The sequence below is a fragment of the Bos mutus genome, chromosome 2 (assembly GCF_027580195.1).
Source record: "Bos mutus isolate GX-2022 chromosome 2, NWIPB_WYAK_1.1, whole genome shotgun sequence".
NCBI lineage: Eukaryota > Metazoa > Chordata > Mammalia > Artiodactyla > Bovidae > Bos > Bos mutus.
In genome coordinates, this window is record NC_091618.1 from 95,436,032 (window position 1) to 95,450,664 (window position 14,633).

The window sequence follows — 14,633 nt, forward strand, 5'->3', positions numbered from 1 at the left end:
TTTGAAAAGCTATAGTACCCTCTTAAATGATAGGGGCAGTCAGGTTATAGTATTCAGGTACAAAGAGAGGTGCAAAGGGTATCTGCTAAATGCTCTAAACTTGAACAAATCATAACAATATGACAGTCCAATCATACTCAAGGAGCCCAGCTGATCTAGCTAGCTACTGTCTGTGCTAATGGAAAGACAGCTCTTTGTGTTTAGTGGGATGATCTTACTTGATGAAAAGGCCACTGCAATTAGTGCATGCTGGTTGGCTGTGCTGGGTGACAGCAGCATGGATGGTATAATGGCAGCTGCCAATAACCCTAACTTCAAGAAAACAGACAATTAGTCCTGTGATCCTAACACTGTTAGTCCCTCTACTCCAGACCTCTGCTCCGCTCTTACTGTAAACCTCACAAGGGCAATGTGGTACAACCTCACCAAACAGAACAACTTGGTCAAGGGGTCAATTACTTTTCTCCTCTTGACTTCTGTTCCTGCTTTCCTTTGGAGAGAGAGGGAGCAAGAGAGGCTTATGCAAAATGTAACAAACAAATATTGCCTTTCAACTATAGTTTAAAGAAGCTAATATATGAACATAAATGTTTTAAAATGCAAAAAGTTTAAATATGTTTTTAAAATGTGGTAAAAAACAAGATGCTAAACTTCAAAAACAGAGCTTTCTAATGGCAAATGATCTCATGTTTTAAGACCGTGAGGACTGAAATTTAAGAAATTAGTATAAAAAAATACAAGGATATAAGGTATAGCATAGGGAATATTGCCAATATTTTATAATAACTTTATATGGATTATAATCTATAAAAATCTTAAATCACTCTGTTGTACATCTGAAACTAATATAATAATATGTCAACTGCACTTCAATAAAAAGGAAATTACAAAAATACTAAAATAATTAAAAATTATCTCTAGTTCATCACTTTAGAATTGGATAAAGATAGATGAAATATTCTGAAGTCTCAGAGTATACACAAAATTTATAATACAGATTATTTTAGTGCTTTTCATCAAGTGCAACTCCAGAATAAGTAAAGCACTTATGCAGTAGTAATACAAGTTAAATTAAATACTAGAGCATGCATATACTTGCTCACATACACACACAAATCATACCAGTATAGACAAATATAATTAGAAAAATTAAGTCTAGTGCTCAATTCAGCAGCACATATGATAAAATTGGACCTATACAAAGAAGATTAGCATGGCCCCTGTGCAAGAATGACCCCAAAATTTGGGAAGTATTTCATATTTTTAACGAATATTCATTTTATACCTCAAATTTAGACAGTTTCTAACTTTGGAAGGTTTTTTATTTTCTGTAATTTCTGTAATTTCGGAAGTATTATTAATTCAGTTTAGGTAGGTGCTAGAAATCAAAACGCATAGATATTTTCCATTCAAATTTCATTTAAAAAGCAGAGACATTACTTTGCCAACAAAACCATCTAGTCAAAGCTATGGTTTTTCCAGTAGTCATGTATGGATATGAGAGTTGGACTATAACAAAAGCTGAGCACGGAAGAATTGATGCTTTTGAACTGTGGTGTTGGAGAAGACTCTTGAGAGTCCCTTGGACAGCAAGAAGATCAAACCAGTCCATCCTAAAGGAAATCAGTCCTGAATATTCACTGGAAGGACTGATGCTGAAGCTGAAACTCCAATACTTTGGCCACCTGATTCAAAGAACTGACTCATTTGAAAAGACCCTGATCCTGGGAAAGATTGAAGGCAGGAGGAGAAGGGGTTGGCATCGCTGAGGAACAATGAGTTTGAGCAAGCTCTGGGAGTTGGTGATGGACAGGGAAGCCTGGAATGCTGCAGTCCATGGGGTTGTAAGGAGCTAGATACAACTGAGTGACTGAACTGAGTAAAAAAGAAAACTAAGTCTGTATCAGTGTCAGATCCTTTCTTATGGAGTGAGTATAATGGCAATACTAGAAAACTGACCTTATATAAAACATAATTTTATATTTCAAATAAAGTAAGGAAACTAGAGTTTTGAAAATGAACAGACAACCAGGGATCAAAAGATGAAACAAAAAACTTTGGAGAACTTTAAAGCAGAGGAAACTGGACATATACTGGTATCTAGATAGACAAAGATGAAGAACCAATGTCTTTCAGAAATACAAATTCTTAATTATATGCAAAATAGTACTCTTCATGTGTATGTAAATTAATGCTAATTAAAGCACATATGAGATCACCGTACTATAGATTGAATACTCAAAATTAGTGAGCGTGTGGAGAAACATTCTCTTCTTGATAGAAATATGAATTGTAGCAGTCTTTCTTGATTAATTAAAAAATATGTATCCAAAATCATATTACTTTAATCTGAAAAATTCTTCATTGCACAAAGAATTGTATGCAAGAATATTCACTGCAGTATTATTTATAATGGGAAAAAATTAAAACAAACACAACTACCCAATAAGAGGAGATTAACTATATATTGATACACACATTAAATAGAATAATATAAACCCAATAAAAAGAATGAAGTAGATTTATATAATTTAATATGAATTTTTTTCAAGATATAAACATAGTATTAACCTGTCTACATAAAAGTATACAAAAGACAAATATTTATGTGTGGATGTCTGTGTACTTGTACTTATGTGAATATGTATATATCTCCCTATATGTATATAGATAGATAGATATAGATATATGCTTTGGGCTTTCCAGCTGGAGCTAGTGTTAAGAACCCACCTGCCAATTTACGAGATGTAAGAGACGCGGGTTTCATTCCTGAGTTGGGAAGCTCCCCTGTAGGATGGCATGACAACACACTATAGTATTCTTGCTAGGAGAATCCCATGGACAAAGGAGCCTAGCAGGCTACAGTCCTTTGTGAAGAGTCAGACATAACTGGAGTGACTTAGCATGCATGCACATATATGTTTTAGTATATTAACATTTCTAGAAATACAAATAAGAAACTGGTAACAATGGTTATCTATCATGAACCAGAGATGGTAAGAAAGCTCACGTTTAATTTACATTTCCTTATTCTACTTGCATATATATATTACTTCATAATTTTTCAGTTTAGTTCAGTCACTCAGTAATGTTCAACTCATTGCGACCCCATGAACTGCTGCACACCAGGCCTCCTTGTCCATCACCAACTCCCAGAGTCCACCCAAACCCATGTCCATTGAGTAGGTGATGCCATCCAACCATCTCATCCTCTGTTATCCCCTTCTCCTTCTGCCCTCAATCCCTCCCAGCATCAGAGTCTTTTCAAATGAGTCAGTTCTTTGCATCATGTGGCCAAATAATGGAGTATCAGCTTCAACAATATCCTACCAATGAACACCCAGGACTGATCTCCTTTAGGATGGACTGGTTGGATCTCCTCGCAGTCCAAGGGACTCTCAAGAGTCTTCTCCAACACCACAGTTCAAAAAATTCAATTCTGCACTCAGCTTTCTTTATAGTCCAACGCTCACATCCATACATGACCACTGGAAAAACCATAGCCTTGACTAGACAGACCTTTGTTGACAAAGTAATATCTTTGTTTTTATTTTATTTTTTAAATTTATTTTAAATTAATTAATTAATTTTTTAAATTTACAATATTGTATTGGTTTTGCCATACATTGACATGAATCTGCCATGAGTATACATGTGTTACCCATCCTGAACCCTCCTCCCATCTCCCTCCCCATCCCATCCCTCTGGGCCATCCCAGTGCACCAGCCCTGAGCACACTGTATCATGCATTGAACCTGGACTGGCAATTCGTTTCACATGTGATAATTTACAAGTTTCAATACCATTCTCCCAAATCATCCTGCCCTTGCCCTCTCCCACAGAGTCCAAAAGACTGTTCTATACATCTGTGTCTCTTTTGCTGTCTCATATACAGGGTTGGAGAAGGAAATGGCAACCCACTCCAGTGTTTCTTGCCTGGGGAATCCCAGGGATGGGGGAGCCTGGTGGGCTGCTGTCTATGGGGTCGCACAGAGTCGGACATGACTGAAGCAACTTAGCAGCAGCAGCATACAGGGTTATCGTTACCATCTTTCTAAATTCCATGCATATGCATTAGTATACTGTATTGGTATTTTTCTTTCTGGCTTACTTCACTCTGTATAATAGGCTCCAGTTTCATCCACCTCATTAGAACTGATTCAAATGTATTCTTTTTAATGGCTGAGTAATACTCCATTGTGTATATGTACCACTGCTTTCTTATCCATTCGTCTGCTAATGGACATCTAGGTTGCTTCCATGTCCTGGCTATTGTAAACAGTGCTGCGATGAACATTGGGGTACACGTGTCTCTTTCCCTTCTGGTTTCCTCAGTGTGTATGCCCAGCAGTGGGATTGCTGGTCATATGTCAATTCTATTTCCTGTTTTTTAAGGAATCTCCACACTGTTCTGCACAGTGGCTGTACTAGTTTGCATTCCAAACAACAGTGTAAGAGGGTTCCCTTTCTCCACACCCTCTCCAGCATTTTTTGCTTGTAGACTTTTGGATTGCAGCCATTCTGACTGTCATGAAATGGTACCTCATTGTGGTTTTGATTTGCATTTCTCTGATAATGAGTGATGTTGAGTATCTTTTCATATGTTTGTTAGCCATCTGTGTGTCTTCTTTGGAGAAATGTCTGTTTAGTTCTTTTGCCCACTTTTTGATTGGGTCATTTATTTTTCTGGAATTGACCTGTATATTGCTTGTATATTTTTGAGATTAGTTCTTTGTCCATTGCTTCGTTTGCTATTATTTTCTCCCATTCTGAAGGCTGTCTTTCCACCTTGCTTATAGTTTCCTTTGTTGTGCAGAAGCTTTTAATTTTAATTAGGTCCCATTTGTTTATTTTTGCTTTTATTTCCAATATTTTGGGAGGTGGGTCATAGAGCATCCCGCTGTGGTTTAAGTCGGAGAGTGTTTTGCCTATGTTTTCCTCTAGGAGTTTTATCATTTCTGGTCTTATGTTTAGATCTTTAATCCACTTTGAGTTTATTTTTGTGTATGGTGTTAGAAAGTGATCTAGTTTCATTCTTTTACAAGTGGTTGACCAGTTTTCCCAGCACCACTTGTTAAGAGATTGTCTTTTTTCCATTGTATATTCTTGCCTCCTTTGTCAAAGATAAGGTGTCCATGCATGCGTGGATTTATCTCTGGGCTTTCTATTTTGTTCCACTGATCTATATTTCTGTCTTTGTGCCAGTACCATACTGTCTTGATGACTGTGGCTTTGTAGTAGAGACGGCATCTTTTCTGATCATAATGCAGTAAGATTAGATCTCAATTACAGGAGAAAAACTATTAAAAATTCCAACATATGGAGGTTGAACAACACACTTCTGAATAACCAACAAATCACAGAAGAAATCAAAAAAGAAATTAAAATATGCATAGAAACAAATGAAAATGAAAACACAACAACCCAAAACCTATAGGACACTGTAAAAGCAGTGCTAAGGGGAAGGTTCTTAGCAATACAGGCTTACCTCAAGAAACAAGAAAAAAGTCAAATAAATAACCTAACTCTACACCTAAAGCGACTAGAAAAGGAAGAAATGAAGAACCCCAGGGTTAGTAGAAGGAAAGAAATCTTAAAAATTAGGGCAGAAATAAATGCAAAAGAAACAAAAGAGACCATAGCAAAAATCAACAAAGCCAAAAGCTGGTTCTTTGAGAAGATAAATAAAATTGGCAAACCATTAGCCACACTCATCAAGAAACAAAGGGAGATAAATCAAATCAACAAAATTAGAAATGAAAATGGAGAGATCACAACAGAGAACACAGAAATACAAAGGATCATAAGAGACTATTATCAAAAATTATATGCCAATGAAATGGACAACGTGGAAGAAATGGACAAATTCTTAGAAAAGTAGAACTTTCCAAAACTGAACCAGGAAGAAATAGAAAATCTTAACAGATCCATCACAAGCATGGAAATTGAAACTGTAATCAGAAATCTTCCAACAAGCAAAAGCCCAGGACTAGATGGCTTCACAGCTGAATTCTACCAAAAATTTAGAGAATAGCTAACACCTATCCTACTCAAACTCTTCTAGAAAATTGCAGAGGAAGGTAAACTTCCAAACTCATTCTCTGAGGCCACCATCACCCTAATACCAAAACCTGACAAAGTTGCCACAAAAAAAGAAAACTATAGGCCAATATTACTGATGAACATAGATGCAAAAATCCTTAACAAAATTCTAGCAAACAGAATCCAACAACACATTAAAATCCAAAAACACACATACATCACAACCAAGTGGGTTTTATCCCAGAGATGCAAGGATTCTTCAATATCCACAAATCAATCAATGTAAAACACCACATTAACAAATTGAAAGATGGAAATCGTATTATTAATTCAGTAGATGCAGAGAAAGCTTTTGACAAAATTCAACATCCATTTATGATAAAAACTCTCCAGAAAGCAGGAATAGAAGGAACATATCTCAACATAATAAAAGCTATATATGGCAAACCCACAGTAAACATTATCCTCAATGGTGAGAAATTGAAAGCATTTCCCCTAAAGTCAGGAACAAGACAAGGATGCCCACTCTCACCACTACTATTCAACATAGCTTTGGAAGTTTTGGCCATGGCAATCAGAGCAGAAAAAGAAATAAGAGGAATCCAGATTGGAAAAGAAGAAGTAAAACTCTCTCTGTTTGCAGATGACATGATCCTCTACATAGAAAACCCTAAAGACTCCACCAGAAAATTACTAGAGCTAATCAATGAATATAGTAAAGTTGCAGGATACAAAATCAACACAGAAAACCCTTACATTCCTATACACTAACAATGAGAAAACAGAAAGAGAAATTAAGGAAACAATTCCATTCACCATTGCAATGAAAAGAATAAAATACTTAGGAATATATGTACATAAAGAAACAAAAGACCTATATATAGGAAACTATAAAACACTTATGAAAGAAATCAAAGAGGATACAAATAGATGGAGAAATATACCATGTTCATTGATCGAAAGAATCAATATAGTGAAAATGAGTATACTACCCAAAGCAATCTATAGATTCAATGCAATTCCTATCAAGCTATCAACGGTATTTTTCAGAGAACTAGAAAAAAGAATTTCACAATTTGTATGGAAATACAAAAAATCTCGAATAGCCAAAGCAATCTTGAGAAAGAAGAATGGAACTGGAGGAATCAACCTTCCTGACTTCTGTCTCTGCTTTTGATATGCAGTCTACATTGGTCATAACTTTCCTTCCAAGGGGTAAGCGTCTTTTTATTTCATGTCTGCGATCACCAGCTGCAGTGATTTTGGAGCCCAGAAAAATAAAGTCAGCCACTGTTTCCCCAGCTATTTGCCATGAAGTGATGGGACCAGATGCCATGCATTTAAAACCAAACAAATTTTTGTGTTAATAACCTCTTGCTGATAATATAAAATTAGCCATTACAGTTGTTCATGTAGATGGAAGACATATCAAGAAGAAAATAAAAAGACATATTCCTTTTAAGAGATGCATGCTTAGAGATTTAAAACTATGAAGATAGAATTTAAACAATTTGTACTTCTCATTTCTTTAGTAAACATTATTAGACATTCATTGTAAGTTAGATCTAGGCTAGTCTGAGAACACAGAGAGTAACTCATTGTGTGCCTGCCCACAAGAATCTACCTTCTAGATGAGGAGATGTAAAAGTAAAGAGTACAGTGAAAAATGCTGAGCATTATGGTAGGCACAGGTGGTTTTGAGTGCAACAGGTGGAGACATCTCAGTCATAGGATGTCAAGGAATGATTCCAGTAGGATAGTAAATTTAAGTCTCAGATAAGTGTTGTCAGCCAACTGAAGGAAACTCATAGACAGCTGTCGGGAGCCGCGTTAGGCATTACTGACAAAATGGAGGCACGGCCCCAACCCCCTCTTCTCACCTCTCAGGCATGGTCTGGGATGAAGGAGTTAGGCTTTGTGATTCTGACTTGTTCTTTCCTTTCTTCAGTTGAGTTGGCTGGAAAGAATGTTAAGGTGCTTGAGATAAGCATGAGAAAGCACAAAGCCTTCTGCAGTTGTGCTCAGAAAATAATCTATAAAGTAACCATTGACATTTGTTCAAGGATTTTTACAAAGTACGTCCCAGGATGAGCACGTAGGCCGCAGCTTGAGGCCATGGGAAGGATTGTTGTCTGAGACCTGTTTGTGAGGGAAATATTCATGGCAAAAGAAGTTTGCTGAGTTCAGGGTTTAGGAATAATTAAGAATAGCTAGAAGCCTTTTTAGAAGATAGTGATCTTAAGATGCTAGGGGCAAACAGGATTTAGAAAGATAAGAAATAAACTGAGGAATGTAGCATGAGTTACAATATAATCACAAGTATAGGACAAATAAGAGAAAGTAGATAATAGATAGTAAAGCCAATTCTGAGAGAATCGCTGAAGCAGGAACTCTGTTTGAAGGACAACAATGATTTCTGGAGACAATAAATCTGGGTGGGGAAAACTAATAATGTCAAACCTCTGACCTAATGCTTTTGTCAAAGTATAAAAGAAAACCTGAAGCTTGAAATAAACATGTAATTCCATACTATGAGTCAGAGGCTACATCATCATCCGCCGACATCGCTCACCCCTTCAGGCTGATTCCCTGGCTGTTGGAGCTGGACTCCAACAGGCAGCAGGTTTTGAAGTGCAGGAACAGCATGAGCAAAAGAAAATGGATCATGCAGGCAGTCCAATGTAACTAATTCTTAAAAAATAGATTAGTGGTGAGAGATAAATCTGGAAAGGAAGAAGATATCTTAAAGGAAAAGGAGTGATTTTGATCAAAAAGACCTGCAAGTTTTCCAGATATTTTTGTTCATTAAAATAGTACAAAGATGCAGTAGTCTAAGGGTGTTAAAAAATAAGAATAATCTGAACTTCATGTTAAAATAAACAGATTTTCAAAGTCCAACACAGATTATTCAAATTGAACTGATAATCTACAGCTATAACAAGTATCCCAGTGATTATTATTATCTGACAAGTTTAGAAAACAATGGTAGGTTAGCATATACATGACATTATCATGTTTAGCCAAAACTTGACCCACCTGAAGAAAAGCAAACAGATCAAATAAAAAACTTCATCTTTGAATTAATCTACAGCAACAAATATTAAATGAAATAAATGACAATCTTAATTCCACCAAGAGGCTGTTATAACTGTTTACTTTCTTGGCAACTAAAACAATTTTATTTCCTTGGATGCAACATCTAATAGAACAGAGAAAGTCCATAACCTCTATTTACTTGACTTTTCAGTACAATTTATTACTAATTCAAAGTATAAGACAATATGAACTAATGTTAGTTTTATCTCCTTCACTAAATAGATGAATAAAAATGATAATTGAATATATTTTACTGATATCAGTTACCTGCAATGTTGAAATACAGACCTCTTAAAGCTAAACCACAGCAAAGAAAGGGAAATATATTTCTAGTGTCATTACAGATTTCAAGATGGTGAGCTTATTGGTTTGAGTACTATGCTTCTATGGCCTAATTCTAGGCATTGATCCCTTTGTGGGTCATTTAACATGCCCTTAAAACTGTCTATCTCTCCAATACCTGTCATTGGTTAGAAGTGAGGGAAGAGTGCAGATAGTTCCATTAAAAAAAAATACACAGCTATTCAATTAAATTCAACTCAATTAAATTTAACAAAAACTTAAAGAACTCTATGCCAGGAATGCAAAACCATCAACCATGAACTGGAGTTCAAAGGTGTTATAGCTTATTAGCAGAGATAAATATGTAAAGAGAAATAATAGTTTATTGAGGTGAACACAAGAGAAATATATACAAGGAACAGGAAAGCAAGGATCATCTGATGGGAAAGTAAGAAAGAAGAGCATATTTGTGAACTTATCATTGTAAATTTTAAATAAGATGCTTTCTGCTCCGAATTCACCTCTGCCAAGTATTTTCAGAGCAGAAAAATATAGTATACCCAAAAGTGCATGGAAGTGTACATGTCAGAAAACTGTGGTCTTTCAGTATTGATCAAATGTATGTTTGTTTTGACAAAGACAAGGAGAGACCCAGTCCTACTGAGCTTTTTTTTTCCCTCCAATTTTAGAGGTATAAGCACAGCAACATTATGTTGAGAGTGCTGTATGTGTAAGAATGGATGTTGAACTTGGGAAGCTCTTAAAGAGATTGAAACAGATCAATAACTTTTTCCAGCTTTTGGTTCTCTTCTTAATCTAATTGGTTTTACAGAGATACAAGTCTGCTCCAGTAACCTGGAGACCATGGACATAACCACATAAATCACATAGGAAATGCTTGACCACAATCTGACACAAGGTTTGGTGTAATGTCCTTCAAATGCTAATACATAGCTATTACATTCAATTTCTCATCTATATTTTATGGGAGAATTCCAGAAGAATTCCACAATATTTTTCATCCATATTCCTAGTTACAGTAGCACACAGGTCTACTTTGCCCCATTTTAAGGTATAGCTCCAAGTTTCTTTGTGAGTCCATAAAACTGTGTAACAATACTTTGTGGATACATTTGGGCTACTTATTTCCTCATTGGCTGAATCAACAGTTGCCACCACATTATAGTTTACGGGCTGAATGATCACTTTACAGATTTAATAGTCCTAAGGTCTACGGAAAAGCCTGCTCCCCTTTGATGGAGAAATTATGCTTGGCACAAAAGTAATCTTCAATTAATATCTCTAAAATAGCTTCTATACAGTGACCATATAAACATTCTATTTTATAATATGTTAAATCTTATCATAGAAACCATATTATATAGTAGTGTGAGATTTAAATACATTTAACATATTAACATCTTTTGGACACATAGATGTATCAATCACTATTCTGAGTTTCATACACACAGTCTATTTTACTCCTTACACCAACTCCTTTCTTAATTCAACTTATATAAGGAAATTGGATTTTAGAGAATTTAAGTAGTTTCCCATCAGTTAGTACAGAGCTAGACTGAGCCAGAGCTAAAGTTGCAATACAGTCCAATTCCAATGCTCTAATTTTCAACTACACTGTTTTTCAGCCTCCTAGGTAACAGTGATCACACCGGGTCTGACCTGTGCACACGTCAGTCTTTCTTATTGTGGATTCTTATGCCAAGTAAAATTGGTCACTTTTTGTGATCACTCATTTTCTCAGAAACCTCACATTCTCTAGCAACAGTCACATTATCAGTTAATCTTCCACCAAATGTAGTTTATGTGCTATTAGAGGCATCAACACCCTATCCCTAATCCCATGCTCATCTTCTACATGACATTTAAACATTGTAGAAGGAATATATTTAAAATTGCATTATTTATAAAAAATATATAGTCATTATAACACTCACACTTATTTAAACCAGATATAGACCTATCATTAAAGGGAACATGGCTATGAGTGACTTCCAGTAATGGATATCCTGGTGGTGGTTTAGTCACTAAATCATGTTCGACTCTTCACAACCCCAGACTATAAGGACTATAGTCTGCCAGGCTCTTCTGTCCATGAGATTTTCTAGGCAAGAATCCTGGAGTGGGTTGCCATTCCCTTCTGCCCCAAATTCAACATCAAATATTCACTTATGTTGCTACACATACACTTGGAAGATAAATTATTTGATGTGTACTATTAACCTACTTCCAGTCCAGCGTTTCTCATGATGTACTCTGCATAGAAGTTAAAGAAGCAGGGTGACAATATACAGCCTTGATATACCCCTTTCCTATTTGGAACCAGTCTGTTGCTCCATGTCCAGTTCTAACTGTTGCTTCCTGACCTGCGTAGAAATTTCTCAAGAGGCAGATCAGGTGGTCTGGTATTCTCATCTCTTTCAGAATTTTGCACAGTTTATTGTGATCCACACAGTCAAAGGCTTTGGCATAGTCAATAGAGCAGAAATAGATGTTTTTCTGGAACTCTCTTGATTTTTCTGTGATCCAGAGGATGTTGGCAATTTGATCTCTGGTTCCTCTGCCTTTTCTAAAACCAGCTTGAACATCAAGTTCACAGTTCACATATTGCTTAAGCCTGGCTTGGAGAATTTTGAGCATTACTTTCCTAGCGTGTGAGATGAGTGCAATTGTGCGGTAGTTTGAGCATTCTTTACCATTGCCTTTCTTTGGGATTGGAATGAAAACTGACCTTTTCCAGTCCTGTGGCCACTGCTGAGTTTTCCAAACTTGCTGGCATATTGAGTGCAGAACTTTCACAGCATCATCTTTCAGGATTTGGAATAGCTCAACTGGAATTCCATCACCTCCACTAGCTTTGCTCGTAGTGATGCTTTCTAAGGCCCACTTGACTTCACATTCCAGGATGTCTGGCTCTAGGTCAGTGATCACACCATCGTGATTATCTGGGGCGTGAAGATCTTTTTTGTACAGTTCTTCTGTGTATTCTTGCCACCTCTTCTTAATATCTTCTGCTTCTGTTAGGTCCATACCATTTCTGTACCTTTACTGAGGCCACTTTGCATGAAATGTTCCCTTGGTATCTCTAATTTTCTTGAAGAGATCTCTAGTCTTTCCCATTCTGTTGTTTTCCTCTATTTCTTTGCATTGATCCCTGAAGAAGGCTTTCTTATCTCTTCTTGCTAATCTTTGGAACTCTGCATTCAGATGCTTATATCTTTCCTTTTCTCTTTTGCTTTTTGCTTCTCTTCTTTTCACAGCTATTTGTAAGGCCTCCCCAGACAGCCATTTTGCTTTTTTGCATTTCTTTTCCATGGGGATGGTCTTGATCCCTGTCTCCTGTACAATGTCACGAACCTCATTCCATAGTTCATCAGGCACTCTATCTATCAGATCTAGGCCCTTAAATCTATTTCTCACTTCCACTGTATAATCATACATCATGAGAAACGCTGGACTGGAAGAAACACAAGCTGGAATCAAGATTGCCGGCAGAAATATCAGTAACCTGAGATATGCAGATGACACCACCCTTATGGCAGAAAGTGAAGAGGAACTCAAAAGCCTCTTGATGAAAGTGAAAGTGGAGAGTGAAAAAGTTGGCTTAAAGCTCAACAGTCAGAAAACGAAGATCATGGCATCTGGTCCCATCACTTCATGGGAAGTAGATGGGGAAACAGTGGAAACAGTGTCAGACTTTATTTTTCTGGGCTCCAAAATCACTGCAGATGGTGACTGCAGCCATGAAATTAAAAGACGCTTACTCCTTTGAAGGAAAGTTATGACCAACCTAGATAGCATATTCAAAAGCAGAGACATTACTTAGCCAACAAAGGTCCGTCTAGTCAAGGCTATGGTTTTTCCTGTGGTCATGTATGGATGTGAGAGTTGGACTGTGAAGAAGGCTGAGTGCCGAAGAATTGATTCTTTTGAACTGTGGTGTTGAAGAAGACTCTTGAGAGTCCCTTGGACTGCAAGGAGATCCAACCAGTCCATTCTGAAGGAGATTAGGCCTGGGATTTCTTTGGAAGGAATGATGCTGGGGCTGAAACTCCAGTACTTTGGCCACCTCATGCGAAGAGTTGACTCATTGGAAAACAGTCTGATGCTGGGAGGGATAGGGGGCAAGAGGAGAAGGGCACGACAGAGGATGAGATGGCTGGATGGCATCACTGACTCAACGGACGTGAGTCTGAGTGAACTCCAGGAGTTGATGATGGACAGGGAGGCCTGGCATGCTGAGATTCATGGGGTCGCAAAGAGTCAGACACGACTGAGCGACTGATCTGATCTGATCTGATTAACCTACTTTTAGATTTTCAAGATCAGATTTCCAAGAAAAACTCCTTCCTTTGTCATCTGCATAGTAAAGCTATGGTAAAAATAGCTATGCTTCTGAAATCTCAAGCCTGTTTTTATGTGCTCAATTTGGCTAGATTTGGGTTTTGCAAATGTCATTATTGGAAATGACCTTGTATTTCCCATCAACACAGAATTATATGACCATCAAGCAAAAGAAAATATAAGTGAAAGGATTTTCAGAATTAATTTAATCTCTTTATTTTGTATCTGGTGACATTTGATTTAATTAATGATTATTCTGTTTTGCTTGTTTTTTTAAAGCTTATTCTTAATGTTGTTTTTTAGTAAAATATTCTTTTAACCATGGCTATATGCTATGTTTCCCAAGCTTCAAGACTTTTCCTAGCTATATAAAAAGTAAAATTCGCTAGGAAAGCTACAAGAAATTCATTATAGAACTTGTGTTTTTCAATCAAGCAGAATAAAACATTTTATCCCAAAAAAGTATTGATATATGTTTTCTCAAATATATATGTATGTTTTAGATGAAGCATTTTATTATGCATAGAAAAATGGAATGATTGTTTAAATTCTTGATCATTAAGAAATGAAATAGCAATGACGAATTATGAGTCAGATATATATGAAAAGAGTTACCTTTACATTTTCTGTTGTCTTTTGTATTTCCTTATCAATGGCATTTTATAAATGCTCATATCTGAAAATTCATAAAGCAGCACATACAGGATGATATTTTGCTATTTTCCACCTCAGCTTTAAAGTTAATGCATAAAGTCATACTAATTTAAATGGATATAACAAATATCTTAGTGCTTTGAAAACTGACAATTAGTTTTACATATTTTTATTCACTTGTTTCAATTTATGAACTG

At 36.4% G+C, this 14,633-nt stretch overlaps 1 non-coding gene across 1 annotated transcript; it reads left to right on the top strand.

Annotated features, from left to right (window-relative positions):
• The first annotated feature begins 1,158 nt into the window (after positions 1–1,158).
• LOC138985099 (U6 spliceosomal RNA) lies at positions 1,159–1,265 on the top strand. Its single transcript, XR_011462366.1, has one exon. It is a non-coding gene; the product is annotated as a U6 spliceosomal RNA (small nuclear RNA).
• The last annotated feature ends 13,368 nt before the right edge of the window (positions 1,266–14,633 follow it).